General features: G+C 38.6%; 1 long non-coding RNA gene across 2 annotated transcripts; it reads right to left on the bottom strand.

Annotated features, from left to right (window-relative positions):
- Window positions 1-9,072: 9,072 nt before the first annotated feature.
- Window positions 9,073-12,287, bottom strand: LOC308691929. Of its 2 annotated transcripts, none has more exons than XR_014030280.1 (6): window positions 12,154-12,287; window positions 11,908-11,972; window positions 11,581-11,636; window positions 11,148-11,228; window positions 10,601-10,711; window positions 9,073-10,053 (listed from the first exon to the last, which is right to left on the bottom strand). It is a non-coding gene; the product is annotated as an uncharacterized lncRNA (long non-coding RNA). The 2 variants fall into 2 exon arrangements; XR_014030281.1 differs by having other exon boundaries at window positions 11,148-11,188.
- Between the last annotated feature and the right edge of the window lie 3,505 nt (window positions 12,288-15,792).

Below are 15,792 nucleotides of genomic sequence, written 5' to 3'. Positions count from 1 at the left end.
AGCCTGTCTCAAAGCCTGCGCTGTCCAGCTGTCATCCATCTTCACACTGATTTTCAACAGATCACTGGAGCTGTGTGAAGTCCCCTCCTGCTTCAAACACTCCACCATCATCCCGGTACCCAAGAAACCTAAAATCTCTGGACTTAACGATTACAGACCTGTTGCTTTGACATCTGTGGTCATGAAGTCATTTGAGAGACTGGTGCTGGCCTACCTGAAGGACCTCACTGGACCCTTGCTGGACCCCCTGCAGTTTGCTTATCGAGCAAACAGGTCTGTGGATGATGCAGTCAACATGGGACTGCACTACATCCTCCAACATCTGGACAAACCAGGGACTTATGCAAGGATCCTGTTTGTGGACTTCAGCTCCGCTTTCAACACCATCGTCCCGGATACCCTCCTGAATAAACTAACCCAGCTCTCTGTGCCCTCCTCCATCTGTCAGTGGATCATCAGCTTCCTGACAGGCCGGCAGCAGCTAGTGAGGCTGGGAAAAGTCACATCTCGGACCCTTACCATCAGCACTGGTGCCCCCCAAGGGTGCGTTCTCTCCCCACTGCTTTTCTCCCTCTACACAAATGACTGTACCTCCAAAGACTCCTCCGTCAAGCTCCTGAAGTTTGCAGACGACACCACAGTCATTGGCCTCATCCAGGACGGTGACGAGTCTGCTTACAGACAAGAGGTTGAACAGCTGGCTGTCTGGTGCAGTCATAACAACCTGGAGCTGAACACGCTCAAAACTGTGGAGATGATAGTGGACTTTAGGAGAAACCCCCCTGCACTCCCCCCTCTCACCATCATGGACAGCACTGTGACAGCAGTGGAGTCATTCAGGTTCCTGGGCACTACCATCTCTCAGGACCTGAAGTGGGACAATCACATTGACTCCATTGTCAAAAAGGCCCAACAGAGGTTGTACTTCCTTCGTCAACTGAAAAAGTTCAACCTACCACAAGCGCAGATGACTCAGTTTTACTCAGCTGTTATTGAGTCGGTTCTGTGCACTTCTATAACTGTCTGGTTTGGGTCAGCCAGCAAATCAGATATAAGAAGACTACAACGGACTGTTAGGACAGCTGAAAGGATCATTGGTGTACACCTCCCCAACCTTCAGGACTTGTACAATGCCAGAGTGAAGAAACGGGCAGGGAACATCATCACAGACCCCTCCCACCCCGGCCAAAACCTGTTTGCACTTCTGCCGTCAGGCAGACGTTACAGATCTCTGCGCACTAGAACATCTAGGCACAAAAACAGTTTTTTCCCCCATGCTATCTCAAGCTTAAACAGCTAAAACAGCAATTAACACCTGCTGTATAATTCATTCAGTACTTGAGAGAGAAGCAAGAGGTTTTTTTGTGTAAATACATATACAAATTTTATTTATAGAGCTGTACACACAATGCACAAATCTGTACATAACTGTTTCAGATGTATACTATAACTATTATTATTGTTTATTCTATTTATTTATGTTCTCATTTAAATACCTGTTCTAATGTCATATATGTATGTATGTACCAAGAGCTCCTGTAAAAACCACAAAAAATTCCTTGTGTGTTTGTGCACACTTGGCGAATAAAGCTCATTCTGATTCTGATTCTGATTCTGATTCTGAATGAAGGACATGTGTCATTTACTCCGTTGCTCTGTTTGGTTGTAGGTCTATCCAATTGAGTGCAGAGGTTTTTTTTTTCCTAGTTCGGTTGAGAAACGCCCCATAATCAAATCTCTATGGAGTGGTATCAGACTCACATTCTGACTAGAATATGAGTATGACGAAGTCAGGCTATAATTACACTGTATTCAGCACAAACTCTGCTAGAATAATATATCAGCAGCATGTATGTAAAAGTTTGTAGTTTTGAGATAATGACATTTATGCATGGTTTGTGAAAATACAAAAAAAATAAAAATCCTCAGTGAAATAAGGCCATGAAACCCATACTGATTATTTCTTCACAAGACTTTTGAAAATTGTATGACGTAGCCTAGAATATTTGCTGCAACACTATGTGAAAATCACCCTGACGGCTCATTCAGAGAAGACAATATATTGATTTAAAAATTTTACGACGTGTTTTGTGTTAGAAAGCCTTATGCGGAAGGTGTGATCACCTCATTAATATGTAAGTTTTTCTCACCTGAGAAAGACAAAGAACCTCCCTAACGGCCCTATTAGGAGCTATCCTAGCTCCTAATAGCCCTGTCATTCTGAGCAACCTTGCACAAAACTGTAAATGAGGAGATTTAAAAAAGAATGGCTTTTAAATTGTTTGGATTTATTTACAACACAACATAATCCAAAGATACACAACAAATGCCAAAAAAGCACTTCAAAGACAGAGACCTTTGTGCCATTCATAAAAACATTGTACATACCTTTCATTTCCAAGATTTTCACTTTACCATGTTCACGTACAGAGACTCATGTGAATGTTGAAGTCCTCAGTGGCATCTGGGCCCTGAAAAAAAAAGTGAACATACTGAAATCAAGAGAAAGGCATGCACAATTTTGGAAATAAATATTAGATTTTTCTGGTTAAAATTGCTTTTTAATATTCCTTTTTAAAATTCACAGAATACACACACACACACACACACACACACACACACACACACACACACACAAATGTTTCCAACAATATATAATATAATGAACAGCAGGTTTGTTGTACCTTGTAGGCATAAGGTATATGCGCAGTGCCAGATAAAATAATAACAATAAATAACCTATAGCAGTATAAATCTTCCAAAAGATTTCAGTAACAACTAAGCTAGAGAAAAATGTATTGATTATCATGTTACTTCAAATGTTTCCATCCGTTATGATGATATGAAATGAGATAATAATAAAAACATGAAGCCGTTTGTTGCGTTTTGCTTTCATCCAAAATGATACATCCAAACGCGATCGCGCTGCAAAATATGATAGCCTACATTCAAACGCGATCGCGCTGCAAAATATGATACATTCAAATGCGATCGCTATCCAAAATATGATACATTCAAACGCAATTGCGCTCAAATATAAAACATTATGGTTACCATATACATATCTACGTTTGAGCAGATATCCACAAACAAAGTAACAGTAAACACGGGTCTAAACAGGGCTCTCAAGTCTCACGCATTGGGCAATGCCAACCAAGTTGTCCTGCGAGCTTTATATTTAACGTTGTATACGAGGCGCAGGCACACAAAGTGAAGTTTCCTGCCGCCAGCACGTATCTCGGCCAGATTGCGTTCGTTACAAGGCAACACAGATGCGCGAACACACGGAAGTTGACGGAACATTCTCGGCCACCGTACGCTCGTTACCAGGTAACCAACAACATCGCGTGAACACACGTCGTGACTCGTGATGGAGAAGGTAAGTTGGAAGAAAGCTCATCTAACATTATTAGGCTAGAACATTTAATATATAGCCCATCGTATACATTATTATTGATGCAGTCAAAAACTCTACAACTACTTTGCAACCAGGCCAGAAGCTTTGGCTCAGTTTGGCTAGCTTACGTTTTCTTAAACTAAGGGAATGTTATGCCTCGTTTCCACTGAGCAGTACGGTACGGTACGGGACAGTACGGTACGGTTCGGGTCTGTTAACCATGATCTGGCTAGCGTTTCCACTGCCAACAGTACCCTTACTTGATAGGCGTGGTGTTTCGATCGACGTCATTTTCGCGCGAAGAAGAACATAGTAAACTACAATGGATGACATGCAGCAGATCTTGTTCTTGCTCCTCGACATGTTTGTCACAAGAAGACAAGCGCCGACATTAGGCTTTTCTCAATATCAAGTACGCAAAGTTTGTACTTGCCATGTGCGACTCCTACATGCAAATGGTACAGCGCGTTCTTAAAAGCGTCGCTGATACACCGGTTATCTCGGTTACTCTGTCTGTACATTTTAAGCAACAATAAAACGAAATATGTTATAAAACACCACTCTGCCTCTTTTCGTTTTCATTTAAATAAATTAAACATTATAGGGACACAAATGTGGTTCATGCGCAACGCATATTGATTATTCACTGCACGTTATACGTTATAACGAAACGAAATATAAACACAACCCTAACGTTACCTCTTTTCGTTTAAAAAATAAATAAAATAAACATATTCCAGGCAATATATGCATTTGTACAAATGTTGCAATAAACATCAGTGATAATCTTGTAATAAAAAATGACAAGAAACCATATTTCTTTTTGTAAAATTTCAGTTTTATCAATAATAGCCTATATAAAAGTTTAAGTAAAGTACAAGAAGCTATACAATAAGAAATAAAGCAAACAATTCAGTCAAATATCCAAATGCAGCGCTCTAACATTACAAGTAGTTAAACACAAATAACATTAATATAAAACTAAACTTAGCCCTCAGCCAAAACGATTGACAGGGAACTCATTATATACTCACGAGACCAAAGATCGCCCGTTAGGTCTACACAAAACGAATTATATCTTATGTTTAACCACTACCGTCGGAGTCTGCGACGAACGCCGAGGCAAGGCTCATCCAGCCGGGAAACATGAGCGCCGAGCGCCCGCTGAACGCATGGATCTCACAACCGGGGAAAAAAAAATCATCTTTATAAATAAACCACAGATTTGAGCTTTAAACAACTACATTCTCGCCTGAAAAACTCTTAAAATTACATTTCGTGATACAGTAACAGTAGTATTATATTAAACTGTATATTAAAAAATGGCGCTTCTTATGTTGTCATTCCTCTTGTAGCACGCGCAAGTGACGATTCTCTGTCAACCAATCAACGTCCTGCAGTGAGTCTAGCTCCACCTTTTAGTACCGTTCCACTGTGCTAGGTACCCCAATGGAAGGGTACCTAAAAAGTGGTACGGTACGGTTCGGCATTTTGGTACCATTCACAACTTTTGATAGTGGAAACGCAAATAAACGCGTACCGTTCCGTACCGTACCGTACCGTACCGCTCAGTGGAAACGAGGCATTAGTGGGTAGGCTATATGGGAAGGAATTAAGATGTATTTCTTCATTTTATTTTAAAAACATTTAAATTTGTTTATTTTATTTTAAATTATATTATACTGTATTAATAGTCTTTCTAGTTACATTAAGGCCTACATGTATTAAAGCAGAGTGCTCTGGGTAATATTTTATATCCTGTCAAAACATTAATCATTGCCATTGCATTTGTATTTTTCAAACACATTAACACATTTCATAAGCTGGAGTGTGTACTCTTGTGTACACACACACACACACACCTTAAAAATACTCTAATATGTCATTTGTTCACAATGTCCCATGCACTACACAATAAATAATTATACCATTTTGACTAGACACATTCAAAATGCAAAAAGATTTGTTTTTACAAACTGTTTGGATCAATTTGTTATATTTTTGTAATTTTTGTATAACTTATTTGTAATTTTGAAATATAACATTAAAGAGTATATTTGATGTGATGAATTGCTCTGTCATTTATCAGATTTACCAATTGTTATAATTTCAATTTGGGCTGGTTAATTCTGAACAATGGGTAAAATTGGGGGGCGGGGAAATATGGGGGCAGGGCTCCATTAGGGCTCCTCCCCTAACCGCATGTGATCTCACTCCAAGCTTTTGGTAAAACTGAGATGGTCCTCAATGCAGAGCATAAAATCCAGGGGGAGGAGTTGGATAAAATCCAACTCCTCCCACCTTACATATGCCTAAACCTACCCGTCTCCACCCCCTGATCCCTAAACCCACCCCTAAACCTACCCATCTCCACCCCTAAACCTACCAATCTCCACCCCTTATATAAGATCCGACTCCTCCCCTCGGATCTTGTGTACTGCATTGAGTTGCTACTGGTAAAACTTGAGAGCCCTGGGTCTAAATATTATAATATTCCCCATATATCTAGCAACAGTTCAACTGCAACGTGACATTTATGCAACAATAACAAACTAATATGTAAGAATTTCTTACCTTACATCTTTCTTGTCTTCAAATCGCGTTCTTCTTCTTTTGAGGTAGCCTAAATCCAATGTAAGCTCAGGCACGTCTTTCAAACTCGGCGAAAAGTGAAGTGTTTTCTTGTTGAGGTAATGAGCGAGTTCGCGTTCAACCAGGTTGTCGCGTTCCATGTGGAGATTTGCATGTGAATATCTTTTGCACGAGTGGGCGTGGCCAACATCTTGTTGGTTTTATACAAATTACTTAAACAGAGAATATTTATTTTTGTTTTGAATCCGATCATTTAAAAGTACACACTTAAATGTTTATAAAGGTATATGGCTCATAAATGTGTGACAAGTATTCGCTGAGTTTAGTTTCAGTTTACAGACGTGCTCAAGAAAAAAGTTCACCGCGACGGAGAGGCAGAGCGCACACCCTGTTTATTTTCTTTATTTTACAAAAGCACAATGTTTTGATTTGATTTTAAGTGGACACATACAAAAGGAGAAATATCACAGATTCTTTTTTTATATTTCTTTTTTCTATATGACCATAAATGACGGAGTAATTTAAGTTTATAGTGCTACAATGTGGAGAAAATCCAGCAAAACGCGCCTGCGCGTTTGCCGACCTCAGAGGGTTAATAATTAAGAGGAGTAAAAAATTTGGTATTTGGGTTTTGTGCTGTATCTGAGACTGAATGCCTCTAAACAGACTGACTAAAGTTGACTATCTGGATCCATCCAGGAAAGCCTGCAGCCGAACCACCAAAGCCTCCCGGAAAGCCTGCAGCCGAACCTCCAGGAAAGCCTGCAGCCGACGACACGATGCACCGACGACAGGAGGTTTCACACTGCATGACTTGACAAAAGAAAGAATTGCTGACAGCTGTCTGGTCTGCAAACTGCGTTTCACAACCAAACCCACGCAAGAAGTCGCAGGAGTAGTCGTGGCCGACAGGTTAAGGCGATGGACTTGAAATCCATTGGGGTCTCCCCGCGCAGGTTTGAACCCAGCCGACTACGTAGCTCTTTGTCTGTTTGCAACAGGAATTGTGACATCCAGTAGCTTTGTACGAGCTGCATTTTTTTTTTCTCTAACATGGAAAACTGGGCAACCCACATCTCTTTTCAAGCCTGACGTGAGCAGGTTTTTGTGTAGGTGAAGACATCGTTGAACTCCTTTTTGCCAACATAATATGTTAGCTGAGTACATCCTCTGCTGCTCACATCCACATTGATGATTGGCCCTGGTGTCCTCTGCTGCTCACTTCCAGAAAGGAAAATAGCATGTGATTCACTACCACTATAACTGACTCACTTTCAAGAGTAGTCGTGACCGAGAGGTTAAGGCGATGGACTTGAAAACCATTGGGGTCTCCCCGTGCAGGTTCGAACCCTGCTGACTACGTGGCTCCTTGTCACTTTGTCTGATTGCGACAGGGGTTGTGATATCCAGGATCTTTGTATGAGCTGCTTTTTTTTTAACATGGAAATTGGGCTCTTTTCAAGCCTGAAGTGGGCATCGTTTCAAAAGGCCCAGATGTGATTTTGGCCATTCTATTCAGGCTGTCGGTGCAATGGCTTTGGCATCCCCCGACAACTTCACAGCCTTCACGTTGTGCAGCTCAAGAGTCGCCGCATTATATTTTATTGAGAATCTTGGATATTAGTGACCCCTAGGGGGTGCTCCAACGCACACAATTTGAATATCTAAACTAGAAAACCCAAACAGCGCTCCCCTTTAAACTATTTAGGCAGGTTGTATCCAATGAAGGAACAGAAATGGGACTGATGTACTCCAATATAATTTTATTAAACACTAGACACAATAATATACTGATTGGCAATCGGAGAAGACAAATGTTCCCCATAGGTAACTAGTGTTGCTTTCGTCAACGAAAATTATGACGAAATATTGTCGTCAACGAACCGTTTTCACCTGACGAAAACGAGACGAGACGAGACGTAAATGCATGGTCATGTGACGATGACTAAAATACATGTATGATGCATTATCGTTGACGAATAAAAACGAGACTAAATGTGGCTTACAAAATAAAAACTATGCTAAAATGTCTCCTCATTTTCGTTGACCAAAACGAGATGAGACGAAATGTTATAACGTCACGACGAATGAGAGAGTTGTGCGTGAACCCATAGCTTTGTCGGCTTTAAATTCTGTTTTGCGATCTGGTCACCAGATTATCAGCGAATTTAACAATATTATTCCATTAGTTTTTCTATTAAAATGTATCATTGATATATTTGACACATTCATAATCATTACTTTTGCCGGTTCTTTGTGACAGCTGTTATGTGCATTATGGCAGCGTCTCTGGTTACATGAACGCGTCATCGCATCAGCACCAGAACATGGAGATTTTATTTTAGAGAATAATTAAATATCGATATATATCGATAATTATATTAAAATAATTAATTAAATCGATATTCTATAATTAAATAAACTAATCGAATATACAAAAATCGTGACTCATCCCTGGAATCTCTTGTTTCTTTTCCCAAATCTTCACTCACGTCTCACCCATTTTCTAAAGGGATTATACACGTTTCTTCATTGGTTCGCTTTTAATTAGGCCTATTATATTCGTATTCTTTACTGTGGTAAAGTCCCAGCTAACAATTTAACGTTCTGGGAACGTTCTGGGAACGTTAGTTTTTGGTTCCCAGAACGTTCCCAGAACGTTCCCAAGAACGTTCCCTATTGGTTAGCCAGGAAAGTTTTCTTTACGTTAATAGAACGTTCCCTATAGGTTAGGGGAACGTTCCCGGAACGTTCCCGAAAGGTTCCCAGAACGTTCCCGAAAGGTTCCCGCAAGGTTCTCGTAACGTTCCCGGAAGGTTAGGGGAACGTTCCCGGAACGTTGCCGAAAGGTTCCCAGAACGTTCCCGGAACGTTCTCCTAACGTCTACACATCCTGATATGCCTGTACACAAATTGTAGGTCTACAAACAACATATTCTACATTGTTTATTGTTCAAACACTTAAGAATCCTATGAATATATTATTACAATAAATTGAATTTACAGAAACTATCACTAATAAGTAAATCAATCAGTTTGTATTAAATAAATAAATCAGCACACAATCCATGTTTTTGTTTATTCATTGTTTAATTATCAACCTAAAATAAGTCATTAAAAACAGCGTTAGCAAAATGTATTCAGGAACAGTAATTTACATTTAATATTTCAAACATGAAAATATTTCAAATAAAACTGCACAAACATTTTAATTAAAACGATCTTTTTGCAAACTGTAGCCTATAACTTTGGCTATAAAGTTGAAAAAGTATTCATTTATATACAATATACATGAATGTGCCAATCTTCACTCCGCTCAAAACATTTAAACTCCCAACACCATCTGCAAATTTAACAAGAAAATAAAAAGACAACGCGTTACATGGACACACAATCCCATGCCAAAATTCAAGCCCTGTAATGGCATTAATATTCATCTGGAGCAAATGAAAAGAGTGAGGTGGGATTGTGGATCACAATTGGGATCACAAGCTGTAGGAGATATGAGCACGAGCGCTGCTGGTATCATGTATTTATTCAGATATTTCAGCATCAATGTGTATAGAAAAATTTATATATTTCAAAACAATACATTGCATTTATTTATATTGCACTATTTATTATTTCAGACTACAAATCAAAAAAGGAATGTTTTATATAGGGGTAAGGATACCCATATTAAGCCTCTCTCTCTGAAGTCAAATAAAAAACAGAGAAAATAATATTTAAGTCTAGTGAACTCTGACCTGCGAATTCGCTCTACCTTTTATGTATAAGTCTCACCTCCAATGAAGAATTTGAAAACCTGTAACTGCTGTGTTGTTTATGAGAAAGAAAGTGAAAAAAAGTTTGAAACTGCTATCAATTTTTTTTTTTTAATCTCTGTGACTTTACACCTACAAATTCCACTGTCACAGGTGCTCAGTTTTGCTATAATGAAACCCTCACAGAACATGGTAATAATCAGCCATCCATGCAAAAGCAAAGGTCGGTGTAGTTTACAGGTGCATCTGTCCAGGCCAACATCTGATGCCTTGATGCCTTCCGCTGGGATCCCAGAAAACCTGAAATAAAAAAATAGTACAGTTCAAAATCTATCATACATACATCTCATCTGGTATCACAAATTATCATTCCAGGTTCACTTTAAGATATGCTCAATATTAGTGCTGCACAATATTGAAAAATTTAGAGTTTATTTAGAGATATCAGCCGTATGGTTTAGTGCATGCGCTAACGGCTCCAGGTTTGTATCTGGTAAATTACCCCACTAATAATGCCCAGAATGGTACCAAACTACTACAGTAGTACAAATAGGTTCTGTACTCATTAAACGAGGCATTGGAAAGTTTGTAAGTACATCAGGAGTTTATTTAAATAACACTTGCCTGACGGCGAATGCTACTGCTGATGTTGACGTCACTTTATGAGTACAGAACCTATTTGTACTACTCATTTTCCCCGACATAGAGCAGACCGGCACACAACAAAAACTGCTGTTCGGATGTTCCCTTTTCTGATATTTTAGCCTTCGTGACATTTTAATTAAAACAGAAGTAAGAATTTTAGTGTAATAAGCAAAAATTAACAGTAAACTCAGAGATCACCTACCGCTGCAGATGTGTACGGAAGTGAAAAGCGGAAATGCTTAGACCTCTTTCCGGTTCAACCGCTGGGCGCTCCGCATAACCTCTATTGGGGGGATTTTGTAGAGGAGTGAACCTGCATAGAAAATTACAATAGATAACAAGCATAGATAAATACAATAGAAGAAAAACACAGTTGAAATAAGCAGTGCATTATGTTTTTCAGTTAAATCTAACTTATCAGGTACAGAAATTGATTTATCAAAATGTAAAATAAGTCTTCAGTGTAAAAATAAAATAACTATAAAATTAATGTATCTTTGCTAAAGCTACAAGTCATTCTCTCTTTTGATGTTTGATCACCATTGGCGACACAAGCAGCTGCGGGTACGTTAGGCTGCTGTCCCTTTAAGACGAATGCGCAGAACTAATATAAATGACACGCATCCGTTTTCTTTCTGTTTAAAACACAAGACAAGAGGAAACTCGCCATTTTGACTTCATTTTGCGTGCACGTGTCTGTTTAAGCTAAAAAAAAAAAGTGAAAGAGAACTGAATTCGGCTAAACTCACCTTCTTCATCTACTGACTGTGGATGGCATCAAGGTCTTGTCCTGAAGAATACAGGGCCAAACAATAGGGATTTTATCTCATCTGGTAACAAGAGCAAAGCCATAACTTTAAGAACTCTAATGATATATTTACCCCCTGATATTGCATTGGGGATATCAATTCAAACATTTTTAAAGGCTAAGAGTATGAGCCACAGCTGCCCAAGATATCTAGGGGTTGCAAATTAGTCATGGCTATAAACCTGTATGCATGGCATCTACTTTGTATTTTTTATAAAGCAATGTTCTATGCATTTGTCCCTGTCAAATAAACATTAAATAAATAAATCTGTGAAAAATAACTGCCTAAAGTTGTCGACCCCCTGAACCGCATTTAAAAGTACAAAGAATTTCAGTATTGATCAATAAAAAAAAATAAAAAAATACATAAATACCTTTGAGTTGGACAGTATGTTGTCAGTCTCATTGGCCAACATAATTCAAAACAGACCTAAAGAAATAAAATAAAATATAGTAATCATCAGGATATCATGTTATCATAATAGTTAAATGAATTATTATAACTATGACCATTATAATATTGTATTAGTCGCCTATTATTTAGCTGATTATTTAGCTTACAGGCTTCTCAAGGACAATCTCACTGAAAAAACTTGGGGTTAATGATTTTAAAATGTGAGACTTATTTCAAAAGCATAAATCTTACAGACCCCAAACCTTTGGACAGCAGTGCACTGCATGTTTGAGGTGGTTTTGCTTACTAGTCATATGGTTCATAGAGATTTTCTTGGACAGGGAGTGCAGCAGGCCATCACAGCATGATGATCTAGGAACATAACATGCTGTTTGTCACAGAGCCAAAAATATTACATGTGATAGGTTTATTACAAGGAACCAAGCTAGAACAGAGGTGAAATGCAGAAAAGATAAATATATACAAATCTTAAGATAATATATTGTGAAATAAATGCATATGGAATTATCATCATGATTAAACAATAACTCACCCCTTGTTGTAGAGTTTTATTTTTTCTCTCGCTATTCTGAAATCACATTTTAGCAATATTGGTAAGTAACGTCACTGATTAAGTTAACAATACAGTGCATTCTTTTTGGTTAGCCTAAATAAATTAGCTTACTTCCCATTGACAAATTACCAGCAAAACTATCAAAAACTGTTATCTACACTAAATATGTGTTTAAAAACCCAAACTTTCATAAATAAGACCTCAACTTAACGTAACTTAGGCCTAACGTTGTCTTTTGAAACCGGTTAGCTAGCGTAGATGCTAACGGACTTTTTCAAAGACATAAAATCATTTCTTTAAAATAAATATTTAACAGAAGCGTGTCAATTACACGTAAGAAATGTGTCAGGGGCGTTTGTGTGTATTATTTGTGAGATTTTGTTGTCTAAACTTACCTGAAAGCAGTGAAACCAACAGCGAGAGACGGGAGTTTTGTTGTTTGTCAGTTGTCGATGACGTTTCCATCTGCTCTCGAGCAGCGCACGTGCTCCAGTGTTTGATCACGCGCATGCGCATTAAAACACTTCAAAGTCATGCAGCATTTAAATAAACATATAGAATTAAAATATAACATAATTTAAAATATCATTAATAAAAAGTTATTGCGAATAGATCTGAACGTTGTTGGTTATCTTATAACCTTAGGGGACCGTACTGACGACGTTGTCAGTTGGTAATCTGCCTGTTAATAGTAGGCTAAGTGATATTAAAATAATAACCTGCAGAGAACGTTCCCAGAACGTTCTCTTTAGGTTATACAAATAAAACCTAAAACCTGCAAGGAAACGTTCTGGGAAGGTTCTCTTTAGGTTATAAAAATTAAACCTAAAAATAACCTGCAGGGAACGTTCTGGGAAGGTTCTCTTTAGGTTATTAAATAACAACCTGCAGGGAACGTTCCCAGAACGTTCTCTTTAGGTTATAAATTTAAACCTAAAAATAACCTACAGGGAACGTTCTGGGAACGTTCCCTTAAAGTTATAAAAATATATCCAAAAAATAACCTACAGGGAATGTTCCCAGAACGTTCTCTTTAGGTTATAAATTTAAACCTAAAAATAACCTACAGGGAACGTTCTGGGAACGTTCCCTTAAAGTTATAAAAATATATCCAAAAAATAACCTACAGGGAATGTTCCCAGAACGTTCTCTTTAGGTTATAAATTTAAACCTAAAAATAACCTACAGGGAACGTTCTGGGAACGTTCCCTTAATGTTATAAACAAAGATCCTAAAAATAACCTACAGGGAACGTTCCCAGAACGTTCTTGTTTGGTTCCCAAAAAAATAACCAAATGGGAACCAAACGGGAACGTTAGGGGAACGTTCTGTGTTTGCTGTATAGCATACATTTGTACTTGCATGTCAAATTCTTTTTAACACAGTTTGTGTTTCCTATATTAGACATAGGGCGCGTCAAGTTTAGTTGTAAAGCGCATTTCACACGCGCGGGTGATTTTTAGTTTCACTTTCTCTGGCAGCGCAATCTCAAACATAGCCTAAATATTTTGCCCATGTGGAGGATAAAATTCGCTATTCAGACCAATTTACATCAAGTAGAAAACACGAAGATTAGATATCATAAAGAGATCGATGGTCTCTTTTCTGCTCGTGTCCCTCAGAGCTCAGAGTGGTTGGCTATTCTGCTATATCAGGCGTCTTTGTGTGGAAATATAAAACGAGTTTTTATTTTTTTAAATAACCCCCCAACCACCGCCGGTAGTAAAAAAAACTGCCACCGTCACTGCCCTAAATATACTAAATAGGCTATAATAAGATAACCTTGTTTTGAAATTCTATATTGACTGGGTTAAATAGAATTGCATTACTAAAAAGAGACTAAAATACAATTTTCATTGACTAAAACTAGACTAAAATGTCATCAGTTTTCGTTGACTAAAACTTGACTAGACTAAAAAGAGTATGAACGTGACTAAAACTAATAAACTAAAACGACAGCTTGACACAAAGACTAGACTAAAACTAAAATTAAAACAGGCTGCCAAAAACAACACTATAGGTAACAGTGAAAAATTCTAAAATAAATAAATCACAGCGAAGAAGTCTCATAGTAAATGAGTTACAGGACATACACTAACACAGCATTTCACACTTCACACTAGTGAACATTGCAAAATAGACACTATCCCCAAAGGAGATATTGCACAATGCCCATAGGCTGAATATTGGAGTATAATGATTGCCAAACAGACAAAAAAAAAAAAAAACATTTAAATGAACAAACTACCACTAGCATGCGCATGCGTCGCGTCTGAACGCGTTGTTGTCTTTGGAGCTCCATCGATTTGATTTATAATTCTTGATTTTACTCTTTAAACTTACTTACAACAAACATTTTCTACTTTTCCTCACTGAGAAGCACTACTGCTCAAACCTCATAGTTACAACACGGACTGTTGAGCAGACGTGTCTCAAGCCTGTTAGTGATCCAACGCTGGATACTCTTATAGGTTACTCCCGGGGATCACGGCTGAACGCGTCTTCTCAACACTCACTTACAAACATTTTTACCTATCGTGCGTCTACTCTACACCCGTACCACTAAAAAGACGGATTATATCTAAGACGTTTGTCAGAAATTAGTATTAATTGATAGCATCACTGATAGTTTCGTTGCTAACTTACTGTCCATCTGTTAAAATGGCGAATATATCAGATGTATGTAGTCTACCTTTTGGTGCAGGTGAGGACACATTTGAGCTGCACGCTGTGCAGTCTGAGCTGGAAGCTGTTGAGAAACAGATCCACGACCTTTTAGTGAGACAGGCCGAGCTGAGAGACCGGCGTTTGGCTCTTGAAACATCACGCGCCGATGCTCACAAATCAGAGATTAATGTTACTAACCCGCTGACTCCGACCTCGTCTACTCCGTGCGTTACTCGGCATCGGTCCCAAGCGCCAAGGTCGCGATCAGCCATGGTCTCGTTCACTCCGGCTCCAACACGCCACCACGAAGCCTGGATATTTCCGCAGCGGAAGACGCGAGTCAGGTCTAGACCAAGACCCTCTCCGACCCTCCCGGTTTTCGAGTTATCCACACAAAACCGCTTCTCCCCTCTTCGCGAAATAGAACGCGATGCTGTGATCATCGGCGATTCCATTGTTCGGCACATCCATGCTACATCAGGTAAAAATAAGGTGCACAGGGCATGACAAGTTTAGTAGATTATTCGCGCTAAATGAATGGTTAATGTCATGGTGTAATGAGCAGAAACTGCTCTTTGTAAATAATTGGAATCTGTTTTGGGAGCGTCCTAGGCTTTTCCGTGCTGATGGCTTACACCCAAACAGATTCGGATCGGATCTTCTGTCAGATAACATCTCCAAAATGTTAAATACCTTTTGACTAGTAACCAGAAGTCCAAATCATAGTCTCTGCTGCACCAAATTAACTGATATAAATACTAGTGTAGAACATTGCATAGAAACTGTGTCTATTCCTCGTTTAGTGCGATCAAATAATAAATCTACTGCAGGATCTAGGAAAAATCTAATTGTTATTAAAACAGAAAATGTTGCTATTAGTAAACAAAAACAATTTCTAAAGCTAGGTCTTTTAAATATTAGATCACACACCTAAGGCAGTTATTGTAAATG

Source organism: Scardinius erythrophthalmus (assembly GCF_964197995.2).
Source record: "Scardinius erythrophthalmus genome assembly, chromosome: 6".
Classification (NCBI taxonomy): Eukaryota; Metazoa; Chordata; class Actinopteri; order Cypriniformes; family Leuciscidae; genus Scardinius; species Scardinius erythrophthalmus.
The sequence above is the reverse complement of the archived record's forward strand: the minus strand, read 5'-3'. Positions and strand labels throughout refer to the sequence as shown.